Below are 14,741 nucleotides of genomic sequence, written 5' to 3' on the forward strand. Positions count from 1 at the left end.
CTAAATACAATCACTAGTAGCAGGGGTGAAGGATGTGCTGCAACTTTTCCTGGCTCTGCCCAGCTCTTGGGCTCAGCTTGTTATGCAAGGTTCTCCTTTATTTTCTTCCTTCTATTTTCATTTTTTAAGGTGAGAAATGGATGAAATGTTTGGGCTTAAATAAGACATATAAGCATGAGATAGGCTGCAAAGCCAGACTGGTTCTCAGGGCTCTGTCAGTGCTCCCACAGTCTCTTCTGAGCTTACTGCTCTTCACTGACACAGGCTTGCAGCTCTGAAAGCCCAGCCCAACAGCCTTGCTGCCAGCTACCAACATGAGCTGTAGCCCTTGATGGCAGTGATTTGACAAGACATGTGGATCTGGAAATCTAGGCCTGGTGGTGGGAAGTGAACTTAGAGAATCCCTGCCATGGCCTAGAAAGGTGAAAGTACGGTAGACACAGGTGGTGCAGCCTGCTTGCATGTAGCTAGAGATACTGATTTTGGGATACATCTGGCCTCTTGGAAGTCTTTTCGATTAGATCTTTGTCTTGTTTTGTATGCGTTAACTACTCCCCCTGATATATCCTTGCTAAACTTCTGTTGGGCAGAAAGATGGACAATTCATGACATGGTATATGAGTGGCTTGGAAAACATGAAGAAATAGAGTGCCTGCAGCTTTCTTGTGATGCATTTGACTTCTGAGCCCAGCAAGACAATGGTTGAAATAGACTGGTTCGTTCATTGATTATTTCATTTTTTTCCTATCTGCTCCTTTGCTCTTGTGCTGTGCTAAATGCCAGCAAAACCAGTGAGATTGTCATATTCCATGCAGGAATATTTTCTAAGAGCTAACAAATGCCTGTCTCTCATAGATAATAAAGATAGACATTCCTGAGTCCTGGTCCTTATGATGAGGTCCTGCCATCTGCTTCTCCTAGCTGCGTGTGAATTTATTATTTTTATTCTACCCCTTTGACAAATTTGCAAAATTGTTCACTGCTACCTTTGCATCCTGCTGTGGGTTCTTCTGTGAGGAGCACTGCAAGGTGAGATGGAGTTAGGTGTTCTGAATGCTGGAATCCTGTAAGTGTGTGAGGCCTGATGGTGACAGTGACATGGAAACCTGCCTCAGTGCAGTGAAGAGGGAGAGAAATGATGCAATAGCTGTGCACTGCTCCTCTGTGCTTGTTCCTGGAAGGGTGAGATGCAGTAAACCAGCTTTGGTCTTGCTGGGTCTCTGCAGCCCAGAGAACTGCTCTGAATTAGGAGCAGAGTGGATGTTGGGATGTGCTACTGTCATTTGTCTTTCTGATAGATTTTTCCCTTGGATAATCTCTGAGAGAGCTCAAAAGGAGAAAAATGGTTCCTAGGGCATCTTTTCCTCTGCATATACATAGCCTCACCCAGGTCAACATTGGGCACATTTGCAGAATCAGCCAGCTTAGTAAAGGCTAAGAACATGAACTGTATCTGCAGAGAAGGGGTGTGCTTTGGTTTCCCAGGCAAGAATTCTTGCAGGGAGGCCACTGTGTAATAGCCAGTCCAAACATACCTCCAGAAGAACCTCTGGCAAAACATTATGTCAGATGGTATCCTTCACTGTCCTGGGGATTAGAAACTTGGTGTTTGGCTACAGTATGCATGGTGAAAGAGAGTCAGTGCTTGAAATACAAAGATTGTCTGAATTTGTTGCTTGAAAAATGGACAGCTTCCCAAAGAGGGCGAAACCAGTACATTAACTGAGATCCAAGACCCAGAAAGGATGGACACAAGAGATGTGCCAGATCGGGTCTTTTTAACATAGTGCACTGGTACATAAAACCTGGATATATTTATCCTGTCACCTTGCATCCACCAGGGAACTAGAAAACTTGCCAAATATGTTGTGAGCTGGGGAAAGAGAGGATTGTCACCCACAGACCAGGAACTTGCCTTTCTTTACCTGCTTTCAGTGCAGTGTGGTTTATGCACAGGTGTATTAATATACCTGTTATGTATGAGAGAAGCAGAAAGTGATGCCAGCTGCTGTTGCTGGTTTCAGTGGGATTTAGGAAGCCTAAAAGCCTGGCTGTAGGTCTATTTAATCCTACTCTGCTGTGTCCTTGCATCTCAGAGATTACTGTACATGTTTGCAGGCACACAGGCAATTATCTGCCTGCGTTTCACTGTGTGCTCATGTGTTGGTAGCATCTCCATGCACCCGAGCCTCTGCCTGGGGGTACAGTACAGTGCTGTAACCAGCAGTGTCCTGGAGCCAAAGCTGCTGTAGTAATTACAGCAGATAAACTGCTCTGCTTGAGGGTTGCTGTCCACACCAGACTGCAGGCAGGCAGCCTGGCTTTATCACTGAAGTCTATTCATTTTAATAAGAGGGACACCCTGTGTTATTAAGAAGAGTGTTTATTACTGTCGCAGCATGCTGACAGCAGCTTCCATCATCGTTAAAAGGCAGATGTGGGGGAGGAGGGTAGGAAGCAAACTGCTCCTGTCTCAGAGGGTAGGACCCAGCTGGTGAGGAGGCTGAGGGCTTCAGGGCTTTCCCCTGGACCCAAAAGAAAGTTGCTAGTGGAGAGGCCTTCAGGGAGGATGGAGAGGGAAGTGTGGGGCTCTGTTCAGTCTAATCTTCAGGTTCCAGACTAAATAGAAGTCTGTTCTGTGTGGGAGAGAGCCTTACCTGCCTCACACTGTGCAGGGAATGGGAGGCTACAACTGAGGAGGGCAGCAGCACTGGGTACTTGCTGGGAGAGGAGGGTGTAGGATGCTCATGTGGCTGCTTGGTCCAGGAGAAAAGTCTCAGCACCTTTCTTCACTCTCTTATTTAGTGGTGGCACTAGCACCGAGCTGTATGGTTTGTACAACCCTATCTGGGGCCCCTCACCTGTGACACGTGAGAGGACACCTTAGTGTACAAAAGCAGGCTCTGACTAAGGGAATGGCACAAGCAGACCTTCACACATCGCTGTCTGGATGCACCTCTCATTTTAGCAATTGTCTTATAAATGAGATATCCGGCATAGTTCTGGAGTTTGTAGGTTTCAGGGAAGAGTAGGAGGAGTTGGTCAAGAGGTGGTGCTTATGCACTGAGTGAACAGCCAACATTAGTAGATGGCTTTGTTGAGGTTTTCACAATGCAAATGAAACCTGAAGTTTAGAGAAGCCACTGGCAGTGCAGGACAGGAGACGAGGCACCAGTGTAAAAGGTCTGCACACTATGTTTCCACTCTGCCCCCAATGCTTTCACTTTTCTGAGCACCCAAGACATGGTAGTTCTCAGATACAGGTATTTATGGAGCCAAATCCCTCCTGGTTACAGCTGTACTGGGGAAATCAGCTCTCCCGTGCCACTTTCCCTCCTGACGAGTACATGGATGAGGGGAACAAGATGACCTGGGTAGTGACTGTCATAGGATGGAGTTGATGATCCATATGGATCTTCCTGGTGCCCTTTGTCTGCTACAGCACCTGACATAGGTGTTAATGGAAAAACACACCCCCTCCTGTGCTCCCTATAGAAGTTAAAGCTCTCTGCAGCCCCAAGAGGAGCAATTCTTTCCCAGCAGAGGTGTGATGGAAGACCAATCCTTAGTGGAAACTGCAGGAGTCCTGTAACTTCACAATGGAAGCAGCTGACCAATGTACCACTCGTTTCATCCTAACAAGCAACAGGCGAATGTGAGGGAGTAGATGGAAAAGAGATATATGGCAGGGCATTCTGCAGGTGAGCAGAAGGCTGGTGGGAGCTTGGAGGAATGTGCCAGTTAGGGAGAAGCCTGCATCCTGAGCCAATGGTGTGTGCTCTGATGCGCAACTCATGCTGCAACTGTGCTGAGTAGAGATGAAGAAGGGTCCTTGTTCTGTGTGACTTAGTGCCTTGCTGACTGTAGAAGCTTTTGCTGGTCAGATGCCTCTGGTGGCTGGGGACAGCTCTGGCTGCTTCCCTGGCCCTCACCCACCTCATTGAGGCTCTCCAGCCATGTGTGACATTAAGGCTCCTCTAGGTCTCGGCAGGTTTTGCAAGGTTGATTGGGACCAGCGCGTGTCACTCTCAGCCACTTCCTCATCACCATAACTCTGGGCTGAATAACAAGAGGCCGAGAATCTGCTAACGCAGGCCCCGGCAGAATGCCCCATCACTCTCTTTTATTCCTACTGGAGATTTATGCTGCCTATCTCCCTTCCCTTTGTCCACCAGCCGGGCCCTATAAGTCATGTTCCTGGGCTGACAGGTCACGTGTCCAGTGCTGCTGCCCTGTCACAGTGACTGATGCCAGGGGGTGATTAAAAGAGAGGAGGGGTGAGAGGTCAGCAGCAGGCGGCATGATGCGAGCGGGGGGATGTAATTATCACTCCTGTGACATACTGCTGAGGGCTTTCATGGATCGTCACCCGGGCTGGAGGTGGGGAGGGCGGTGCTGGAGAAGGGAGGGGGAGTGGATGGACACAAGGCAAGAGTGGGCAGTAGGGTTATGGGAGGCAGGGACTTTCTGCAACCAGAGAAACCAGAAAGTGTCAAGCCCTGGCTGTTCCCCAAACTGAAAACTTGTGCCCTGCAGAAAGACAGAAAGGGCATTTGGAAAGCTGCTGGGATCAGGAAGCAGCCCTCTGTTTGGAGAGGCTTTTGGCCACTTAAAAACGTTTGAAGTTCCCTCCACTTCTGCATCCCAACCCTGACAACACACAATAGACAAAAGTGCCTTCAGACATGTGTGTGATTTGATGGAGAATCCTAGTATGATTTGATGGAGAAACTGGCAGCCTCAGTAACCCAGTGCCTTGTGCTGGCACTGCTCATTTCCTTCTGCAACTCCCTTATCTGGAGCCTTTTATGGACAAGATGATACTTTCTGGGTAAATAGTCTCCCAGATACACCATGCAGTCTATATCTTTGGATGTCCCCTTGGAGCTCCAAGGTGGCAGAGATGGGATCTTCAGCAAAGCAAATAATGAGGAAAAAGTAGTTGAAGACAGACTGAAAGGTAAATATCTCTGTCCTTGAAAAGAGGAGTTTAGATGGAACAGAAGAAAAACTATCATAAAACCATATAAATGAGAGAAATAATTCAGATTCTGACAATGGGAGGATTAAGAATGCTGGCTGGGAGATATGGGCTGGAGAGCCTAAGATGATGCTGAGAGTTGTCTTAGCAATGAGCATAATTCTGAGTATGGTTAGACTCCAGCACTGCTGAGCTTTGGGGCAAGAAGTGAGAAGAGTTCACTGTTTCTGTCTCTAGTAGGGCTTACATAATTCCAAGGTACTAAAATTTTGCTATGGATTCTTTTTGTGCCTTTGAAGGTTCCATTGCCTAAACCTGAATTTCTAGTCTGGTCTTGTAACTGGGAACCACTTCATCAAGGTGTTTCCTAAGCTAGGACATAGATACTCTCAGCCTCTAAGAGTATACATAAGACCAGTTCCAGTTCCCATGGTTTCAGTGACTCAAACTGTCATGGTGAGCCACAGACTAGCACAGGTATCTCTTATTATAAGCCTGCAGTTTAGCATTAGGCTCTTGGACTGTTTCTAGGAAGTGCTGTCATGCCCTTAGAATTGTGAGAGGCAGGAATGCCCCTGTAGGATAGGCAAGTGTGGCTCATCTAGGCCCACAGCCAGCCTCTAACAGAGCTGTCATCTGTGAGCCACAGAAAGATTCAGGAGACAGCAAGATGTGCTCCATCACAAAGGTGTTTTCCTAAACTTTTGTAGTTGGATGATGGTGATGTGGACAGCTGTACCTGGTGCCATTTTGAGCCTTTGATTACTGTTTTTGACAGTACAGGGAATGACATCTCTTCATACTCAGGGGTGAATATGTACATCAGCACTGCTCTAGTTGTCTCTCAGAGGCAGAGATGGAACTTTTTGGTGAAATTCCATTGGCCAGAAATAATTTATGTTTAGAGGAAAAATATCACTGAGTCAGCTAGGGTAAATATTATTCATGCAGTGTGAATTAAAAGATAAGTGTATTGTAAACATTGTCTTTCTCACCAGCTCTGGACAGAATTACTGTCACAACTCATTGAAGCTCAGAACTTAATTTATCATTAAATTACCTAAACTTAGAAAAAAACCTCAGCAATATTTGCAGTAGGTAGTCTTCAGGCTCCAAGTTGCCAGCCATCTTTGCCTTTCATTCAGAGGAATTAACATTTCCTTCAGACACGTTCCCTCAGATTCTCAGCATTATCATGGCACATGTAAAGTGTCTCTTCTCTCTGCTTTGTTTCATAATAGCCATGCTGGGAGGCATAGGCAGGGCTTAGTTAATGCCTCATATATTATCATCATTCATGTGCTAGTGTGGCTCCACTGTAGGTTTTCAGACACGTGTTCATTTCTGGAAGGGACTATGGTTATGGGTAGCCTCTGTAACATTAGCAGAATGTTGTCAATATATTTACGGATTCAGAGAAAAATATAGAAGGAAGGAATGCTAAAAATTAATCTAATCCAGCCAAAGTATAATTACATTATTCCTTTCAAATTCTTCCCTACCTTAGTCTTTAAGAAAAATTATACACTTTCTAACCAAATTATTTCTAGATTTCACTACGTATACATCTAAAAAGATATTTGAGCTTCCTGAATCTCCCTTGATGTAGTTTAAGGCTGCAATTTTTTCCTACATTCCAAAGACCCTGCCTCTTGAAAGCAGCCTGCTATGGATTTGAAGATTGCCATTATGTCTCCTCCAGTCTTCTTCTTCTGTAGACTAAATAAACCTGGTTACAGCCTTTTCCCTGCAGGCCAGATTTTCTAGATCTCTGACCATTATTTCTTAACTTCCCTGTGGCCTTTTGGATTTGAACTTCAGTGAAGAGTAAAGAACAAGGAAGGGTCAAGAAGTCCAACATAGACCTTAGTAACACTAAGGAGAGCACAAGGATTAGAGGAAAATATACTTTACTGGAAATCAGCTCAGAAGGTGTTGAAAATTTGAAGGGTGGGAACTGGGAACTGAAAAGGATGAACCTAACCAATGTGGTGTCCACTGAGTCACCTCCTATTTGGTGATGCTGGAACAGATGCCTTTTTTAGTGTGGCTTAAAGAAATCTTGTCACTTAAAGTAGTAGGGACTGAAACTGAATGGGCTTGGGAAACATGATACCAAAAGTTAAAAAAATCTGTGTGAATACATCCCAGATCTTTTGCAACTCTTAACTCTAATAAAAAGTGTGATTCCTTGTGTTCCTTTTCTAAAAGAGTTCTAGGTAGTGACATTGGCAGGAAATGTTTGATGGACTGAAAATTTTAAATCGAGGAGGAGTTCCAGATGTGAAGTCTGAGTATTTGTGTTGGAAACCTGGGTTGTAGGGCTGATGTAGGTTATTACAGCATATGGACTAGAAAGATCTCTTCTACTCCAAATAAATCAGTTGTAATCTTGCACGCTAAGTGCAAAATCCCTTTTTTCTTTAGTCTTCAAATACAGATTCATTCCTCAAAAACATTTGATGAATTTCAAACAGCAAATACACTTGAGAGAATGCAACTGAAACAAACAAGCTGTCAGTGAAGAAATGGGCTAAATTTGGCAAATAGAGTATTTGCTGGATATTGCTCACTTAAGTTTACAGGGGACTGGAAAAGACATGCCAAAACAGCTGTTTCTAGTCTTTGCACAAAAGATGTTTCCTTGAGGAAGGCATTAGGAGTCGCTTATTCTAGAGGAGAAAAGATAAGTGAAAGGCAAAATTTACTGATGATGAGCTCTGGCAATAGTGATGGGAGGCAAAAGGATAGGGTAGTTAACAGAGGAACTGGATGATGATAGGCAGGGACAATGAGAGCAACAGATAGGAGTGGGAGACACCAGAGGGGTGGGAAGCATAGGGGAGGAGGTGAGGAAGTGAGCCAGGAGAAGACAGCGTGACTGTGTCTGATCTACACTGACGAGTACCAATGTTAACTGTCACCTCTCATCTCCAAACTAAATCACGCCTGGAATTGGAGGCAGCAAGGAGCTGATAGAGTCAGCCTTAGAGAGCCGACAAGTCAATCAGAGCGGAGATGCGTGGAGAGACACCAGCTTTATAGGGCTCGGTGCCTTCATTCATCGCAGGATTTACACCTGTCAGGCTCCCGCGGGGGGAGCGCGCCGGGACTCGCTTTGGCACCACTTAAAATGGGACAACAGACACATTACTGCAATCACCCTCTGCCTTCCTGTCCTCTGGAGGGTGTGTTTTATATTACAGGGAGCTCAGCTGCCTTTGTAAGTTGAATTTGAAGCTGAACACACCTCTTGCTATGCAGGAAGGGATTGCCTGCATTTCAGCACCTGGAGGGCTATTCCCCATGCACACCTGCAATGCCCCAGACCAAAGAGGGAAGGAGGGCTTTGCAGGGCAGGGGGAGATGATGGGATAACTGTTCACTAACTAAAATGCTTCAGGAGCTATGTGGGCTGTGCAAACCTCATTACCTGAGTCTGACATAGTATCTATTAGAAGAGGTCAAAGGAGGCCAGAACAAGATCTCGGCCTTCCTGTCTTCTTCCCAGCTCTTCTCAAATACCTGCTGTGCTCCATAAAGATTCTTCTCTCCTTTCAAAAGAGTGCCCAGATCAGAACTCTTCCCTGCTGGCTAAATCCTGGGTACCAAAGCTTGTGATACAGGCTTTGAGCTGCCTGATCTCTTAATCCAGCTGTGTGTATTCATTTGAAACTGAAAGCAGCTCCTTTTTGTCGTCTGCTTCTCAGCATTAACTTCTCTTTGATGTAATTCTTGCTTCCGATGCTCTCTCCCTTCATGGGGAAGATTAGTGTGAAATTGGCCTGCTTCTCCAGAGACTGCAGTGTTAAGCCTTCAACACTTGGTCCTTATTGGAAATCCTTAACCCACATCGAGAAGAGGGGGAGGGAAGGAAAGTGTAAGAGTTCCAGATTTGACTCTGCCAGAGCTCTGATGCCTCCTTTCCCTTCCATGTTTTGGGAGTGGGGAGCATGGGTGTTGAAGGACTTAGGGATGTTCTCTGAATGATCCATGTATTTTAAAGCAGGGACTAAGATGCCATCCTAGCTGCTAAGCATACATCCTCTCAGTTTGAGAAGTGAGGATGGCAATGCAGGGCTAATCAGAGGGAACTGTGAACATGCAAACAGTATGGCTGAGTTGGTCAGAGCGACATGTTTTGGGAATTAAGCCACAAAATTGATGCTAATCTGCTTTGAGGAAATACACCTGGAGATGGGTTTCCTATGTCTGTGTGGTGGGGATGAAGTGCAAGAGAGTGAATTTCTCTCTTCTTGGATAGATGTGGGTACAGGGTTGTCTTAGACTTCATGTGGAGCTTTTTCTTCATGAGAAGACTGATGGGCTCAGTGGGGAGAGACTTCAGTGAACTCCACTACTGCATTTCCTGAGTATCTATGCCTTAGACAAGTTCAAAGTTGTGAGCATTTCCATTTTCCCTTCCCCACAGTGACAGGAGAACATTCCTTGCTCTCCCTTTCATCCTGCTTCTTGCTCCTGCCTCCCCTTGTATGTCTGCTTTCTGCTTGTCTTCCATCATCCCACCATTACATGAACTTCTACTTTAACTTCACCGACCACTTCTATCAGCCCTTGGATCTGTGCCTGCTCCTTCCTCCTCCATCAGTCTCTTTTGCACCCACTCTTTCTCCTGGTGGCTCTTCCCTACTCCCCACGCTCTCAGGTCCTGACTTTTGCTGCATTCCAGCTCCACTATCCCCTCCTGCTTGGTCCTGCTCCATTGCCCTCCCCACAAACACATGGTGCCATTATCTAAGGAAGGGCCTTGAGCACCCCCCTTGGTTTAGCCTTGTGCTTCCTCTTGCTTGGTCACCCCCCTCCCCTACCCAGGTCTGCAAATCACTCCTTCCCATGTCAGCCAGCAAATTGGTTTATCCTCCCCCCATCCCAGCTTTCATTACCTTGCCGAAATGAAGCGATATCTCCTCAGCGGAGGCTTCCCGTCGCTGCAGCCAGTACCCAAATCATGAGAGCTGGCATAATAAATGAAGACAAAGTGCCGGCGGCCCGGGCCATCTCTCCCACTGCGCCACTAGCCGCTGCCAGCTTCATTATTCGCTTAAGTTGCCGGAGAAAATTACTTAACCCTGACCCGTGTATTAGGGCCCTGTATTAATGCTGCGACAGGCGTCTCTTACAGCAAAGAACAATTTATTAGAGCCGAAACAGGCTGCTTTTCTCTGTCATTTTTCCAATCTGAGCTTTGAACACACATCATTAAACTTGTCTGACTCTCTCCCCTTCTCCATCATTCCTTTTTTATTTTTTTAAACAGAAAGTGCTGTAGAGAATAGAGATTGTTCTGAACTCACTGAGTGCCTCAGACTTTGCCCCCTCCTTTCTCCTGTTATGCTCTTTCCTCCAAACATGTCTCCATCTCTCTCTGTCTAATTCACCCTTACTCTTCTCCCATTGTAGTCACATACCTGTTTTTCAAACTCTTCTTCCTGAAGTTCTCTCACATTCTCTGCTTGCTTACCTGTCCCTCTTTGTATGGGTGTCACACTTTCTTTCACTCCATAACTTTGGCTAATCTCATTTTTTTCTCTGGGCCAAATTGGAAGAAATATGCTGGAATTGACATGTTCCCAATGTCAGAGTAGGGGCTGTCCCACTTTTGTTCTGGGATTTCCTGGACTAGCAGAGATCATCAGAGCATGGAGTTGCCTTATGAACTCATTTTCAGTACCACTATCCCCTTCTCTCCAAGGGCTCACCTAACCATTGTTGGGGCCTCTACATCACCCAGCAGTCCCCAGGCAGTGCAAGCACCAGGAAGGGTTTCAGAGGACTAGCTGGGGCAGGGAGCTTGCTAAAATATATGCAAATACTTTGGTGGCATTCGGTTATGCTCTCTTCTTTAAGGTGACTCAGTGATTTTAGTCATTGAATTGACAGTGCACAGTCTTCAATTGGGATAGATTTAGCTGGAGGCTAACCATGCAATTTCTTCCTTTCTCTATATTTGATGGGCTAGAGGGAGACAGAGAGGGAGAGATGAGAAGCTGCCATACAAGCTCTTCCTCAGACCTCATTGGTGAAGCCTTGCAAAGCTGGTGCCAGAATACTAAGGAAGAAAACAGTAACAGAGGGTTTTTCAAATACTTGATCACTTTTTGTTTGATATGCAAGGCCTAGACTTATTTACTTGAAGAGAACCTGGGCAATGTGAGTGCAGAATGATAGCTCAGACTGGATATCCAAAGCTGGAGGCTACCAATTTATAGCAGTCTCAGTGGAGTCTCAGCTGTTTAAGGCTTGGTGAGAGGGTATTTGGGTTCAACTGCCAGGACTGAATGCTTGGCCCCTGGGTCAGGCTGCCTATTGTGCTGCTGTAGATTGTCTCCAGAATCCCTCTGGCCAGAAGTCACATTAGCTGAGGGGCTGGCATGAAGCTACCTCTTAATAAAGAGGGAGATTCTGTATGAATTAGTTGACTGATGATACTAGAAATTTTAGGCTAAGCCTTCAGCATCGTTAGAAGGAGACAACATGAGTAACCCAGAATTTCAACACGCAAGCTACTTATGGCAAACAGTCTTCTCCATTTCCATTGTACTGGTGATTTGCACTAAATGTACACTTTGTTTAAAAAAAGCTAAATATAGAGACTTTCATAAATCATTACGGTTTGAAAGGTTTCTAACTCTAGTTCTGGACCTACTCTTAACTGTCTGTTAATGATTTGCTCATTGCCAACAATTTTGTCATGGGAATACATGCATGAAGAGAACCTGCTAAGGATTGAATAGATCTTGGTGATCACCGTGCCCTCCAGTTTGCTTTCCAAGAGACCATATATTCCTGGACATGTCCTTTATTTGTCCAGCAAATGAAACTTGATGCTAAATGGGAGGCTTTGCCTCATGTGGAGGGTCTACTTCTCTCTGCTTCTGTCTGGATGGCCCTGAGGAGCTGGAGATTACTAGAAATCAACATGTGGTCACGCATAGAAGAGATTAAGCTAAGAAGGGGTAGATCTGCCTGGTTTGGGAGTTCAGGGAGATTATTTCTGCTACTGTATGCAGAACTTTATACACTGCAACTGTGAGCACTTCTGTTTGCATTCATGGTCTCCTGTGTGATCTATGTGAGAAGTATTTCTGGTTTTACATCAAGTTATTGTAAATCTTATGGCGGATTGATTTTTCTGCAGCCTATAGAGTGGGACAATCTGCCCCTCGTCTTAAATCTAGAGGAATGGATTTGTCAAAGGACGAGGAGAGTTCAGACCTCATAGTTTTTTCAATCTGCAGCTGCTCAGTCGACACTCTGACTTCTCTGTTGCACCTTTTCTCTTCCATATGGACCTTTCCAAAGACCCTTTGTCATCTCAAAACCAGATTTTGAGATTGAGACTTGATAGTCTCAAGTATATTATTGGCAACAGACAAACAATCCAAAAAACCATAATAACTAAAGCATTAACTAATATTAATTGTGGGAGTAATAGGCTATATTACTCAAATTTAGCAGAAATATTCTTATCTTCCTGTCCACTCAAAATTTGTCTGGGATACCAAAGCTTTATACTGAAAAAAGAATGAAAATTTAAGTGATGGAGTTTTTGCATAGAATCATTCACATTCAAGGTGGGAGTTCAACTTTTTATCCTAGTCTCATCCCCTAGTGCTTATGTGGGTTGGATAAATTTTCAAGGCTGCTTACCTTCACAAAGAGGGAGAAAGTTATTTCCAGCAATGTCAGGAATCAAGGGGATTCTGTAGCTATTTGTCAGGGGAGTGATTGTGAGCTGAAGGACAGGAAATTCATGAAGACATAAACATGGTACATGAGATGGCTTGGGGGCTGGTGGGCTGTACCACTGCAGTGATACCTCTAGAATAGAGGAAATATCTCAGGAGGCACACACAGAAAGAGTGTGCAAAATCTGGATCACAATACAGTATGGGATAGTTTCCTCCCCTTGTACATCATTTCTGTGACTGATTCAGTCAGAGGTCCTAATTTTTAGCCACCTGTTGAGGGATCAGCTAATGCAGGACACTCTGAATAGCCATGCATGGCCTTCTCATGTAGCTGGGAGGGAGGCCAACACTTTTGCATCTTCTTCTTTGGCCGTCAGGGAAAGGCATTTTAGATGAGCTGTGAGGTGGTCCTTTAGGAGCTGAACAGCTCCAGTGGGCTTTTGTGTAGTGTGCAGGCTCTGCCACCACATAAAGCATCTCTTCAGTCACTAAAACTGCTGATCTGTGGAACCTCTTCATTGCTTTTTCCTCAGATGTGAGTAAGTGGTCACTGGCGCTGACATGGAGAAGAGAGGTGGAGGAGATGGCAGTGAGGGTGAGAGGGGATGGTTGGTTGGTGCAGCTGCCCTTCTGCTGGGAGTCCCTCCCGAATTCCCTGCCACTCTCCTGTTTAGCCTGATAGCTCCTCCAAGTTCTCTAATCACCTTCTTGCTGTAATGAGCCTCTCATCTCACTGATGGAAATCAGGGTATTTGGTTATGAAAGGGACACTGTTAATAACACGATCTCTCTCTTCTCCACTCCATCCCCCACTCCCCCATCAACCCCCCTTCCAGTTCTCCACACAATTCTCTCAATTAATGATAGGCAGAAATTAATTTTTCCCCTGGACTGAAACAATTGCTTGGCGGAGGATTGCCAGCTCGGTTCCAGATAGGGACCTTTCCCAGCAGAGCCCAGAGAAAGGAGGAGAGACCGAGGTGATAAGCAGGGCCCTATCAGCAGCCACAGGACGCAGTAATACAAATGTTATCCTTAGAAATGTATTTAAAGAGGATATGTTTATAATTCGAAGGGGATTGTCAGGACTGCTCCCCTCCCCCTCCCCACAGATCGATGCTGCTGCGTTCTTCCTTACCAGGAACCGCTCTCAACCCTCTGAAAGGCTTGGCAATGTCAGCACCCCAAGCTCCCCCAGCCACAGTATGAGGTAGGAGAAGGGGGTGCCTGGGTACACTGCTGGGAATGGCTGTGGAAGGCCACAACACCCAGCAGGCAAAAGTCAGGAAAGACAGCAAGCAGGATCTTCTCCAGAGGCAGGGACTTACAGCAGTTCTGCTTGGATTTTGAGCAACAAGAGGCAAGGAGTGATAAATACAAATATGCTGTGCTGAAAGAAAGCAGTAGTAGAAGAGTGAACAAGTACATGGAGGTAAGGCAGGTGAGCCAAGCCCTAGCTGCAGGCTGGTCTGGAGGGCAGGGGGAGGTTAAGTACAGTCTGGAGCAGGGATGTAGTTGCTGTTGCATGTCACTCAGAAAATGCTGTCCTCTTGGTTGCTTTCTAAAACTACACATTGATAGATATATGTAAAATAGCTCCATGTTTAAAAAAAGCCATCTGGCCCAGCCCAACCTACAGATGCCAGCCAACAAGTGTGCTCCTGGCTGAAACACCCAGCCCAGTTCACGCACCCATGGAACAGGGCACTTTTACCTTCCCCTCAAATAAGGAATGACAACGCACTCAGTAAGGCCTGCTGGCAACCCCTGCCTGCCCACCTCACGCAGCCTTGTGACATGCCCCCCAGCTCTATATAAGACCTGCTGTTCTTCTTTGTACCAGTTAATCTCACTGAAACAAACAGGCAGATAATCACAAGACACAAGGACAACAGGAGAGGAACAAACAAGAGAGGCCATAGAGGACTTTCAGGAAGCAAAACCTGCAATCATTATGACTGCAAAAGACATAATTCCAGCCTCCCCAAGGCTTACCTGTCCTTGTGGGTGATGCCCACACTTGGCTGTGCTGGGTTGCTTTGAGGCCT

This window comes from Passer montanus, unplaced genomic scaffold, assembly GCF_014805655.1.
Source record: "Passer montanus isolate IOZ18808 unplaced genomic scaffold, ASM1480565v1 scaffold18, whole genome shotgun sequence".
Taxonomy (NCBI): domain Eukaryota; kingdom Metazoa; phylum Chordata; class Aves; order Passeriformes; family Passeridae; genus Passer; species Passer montanus.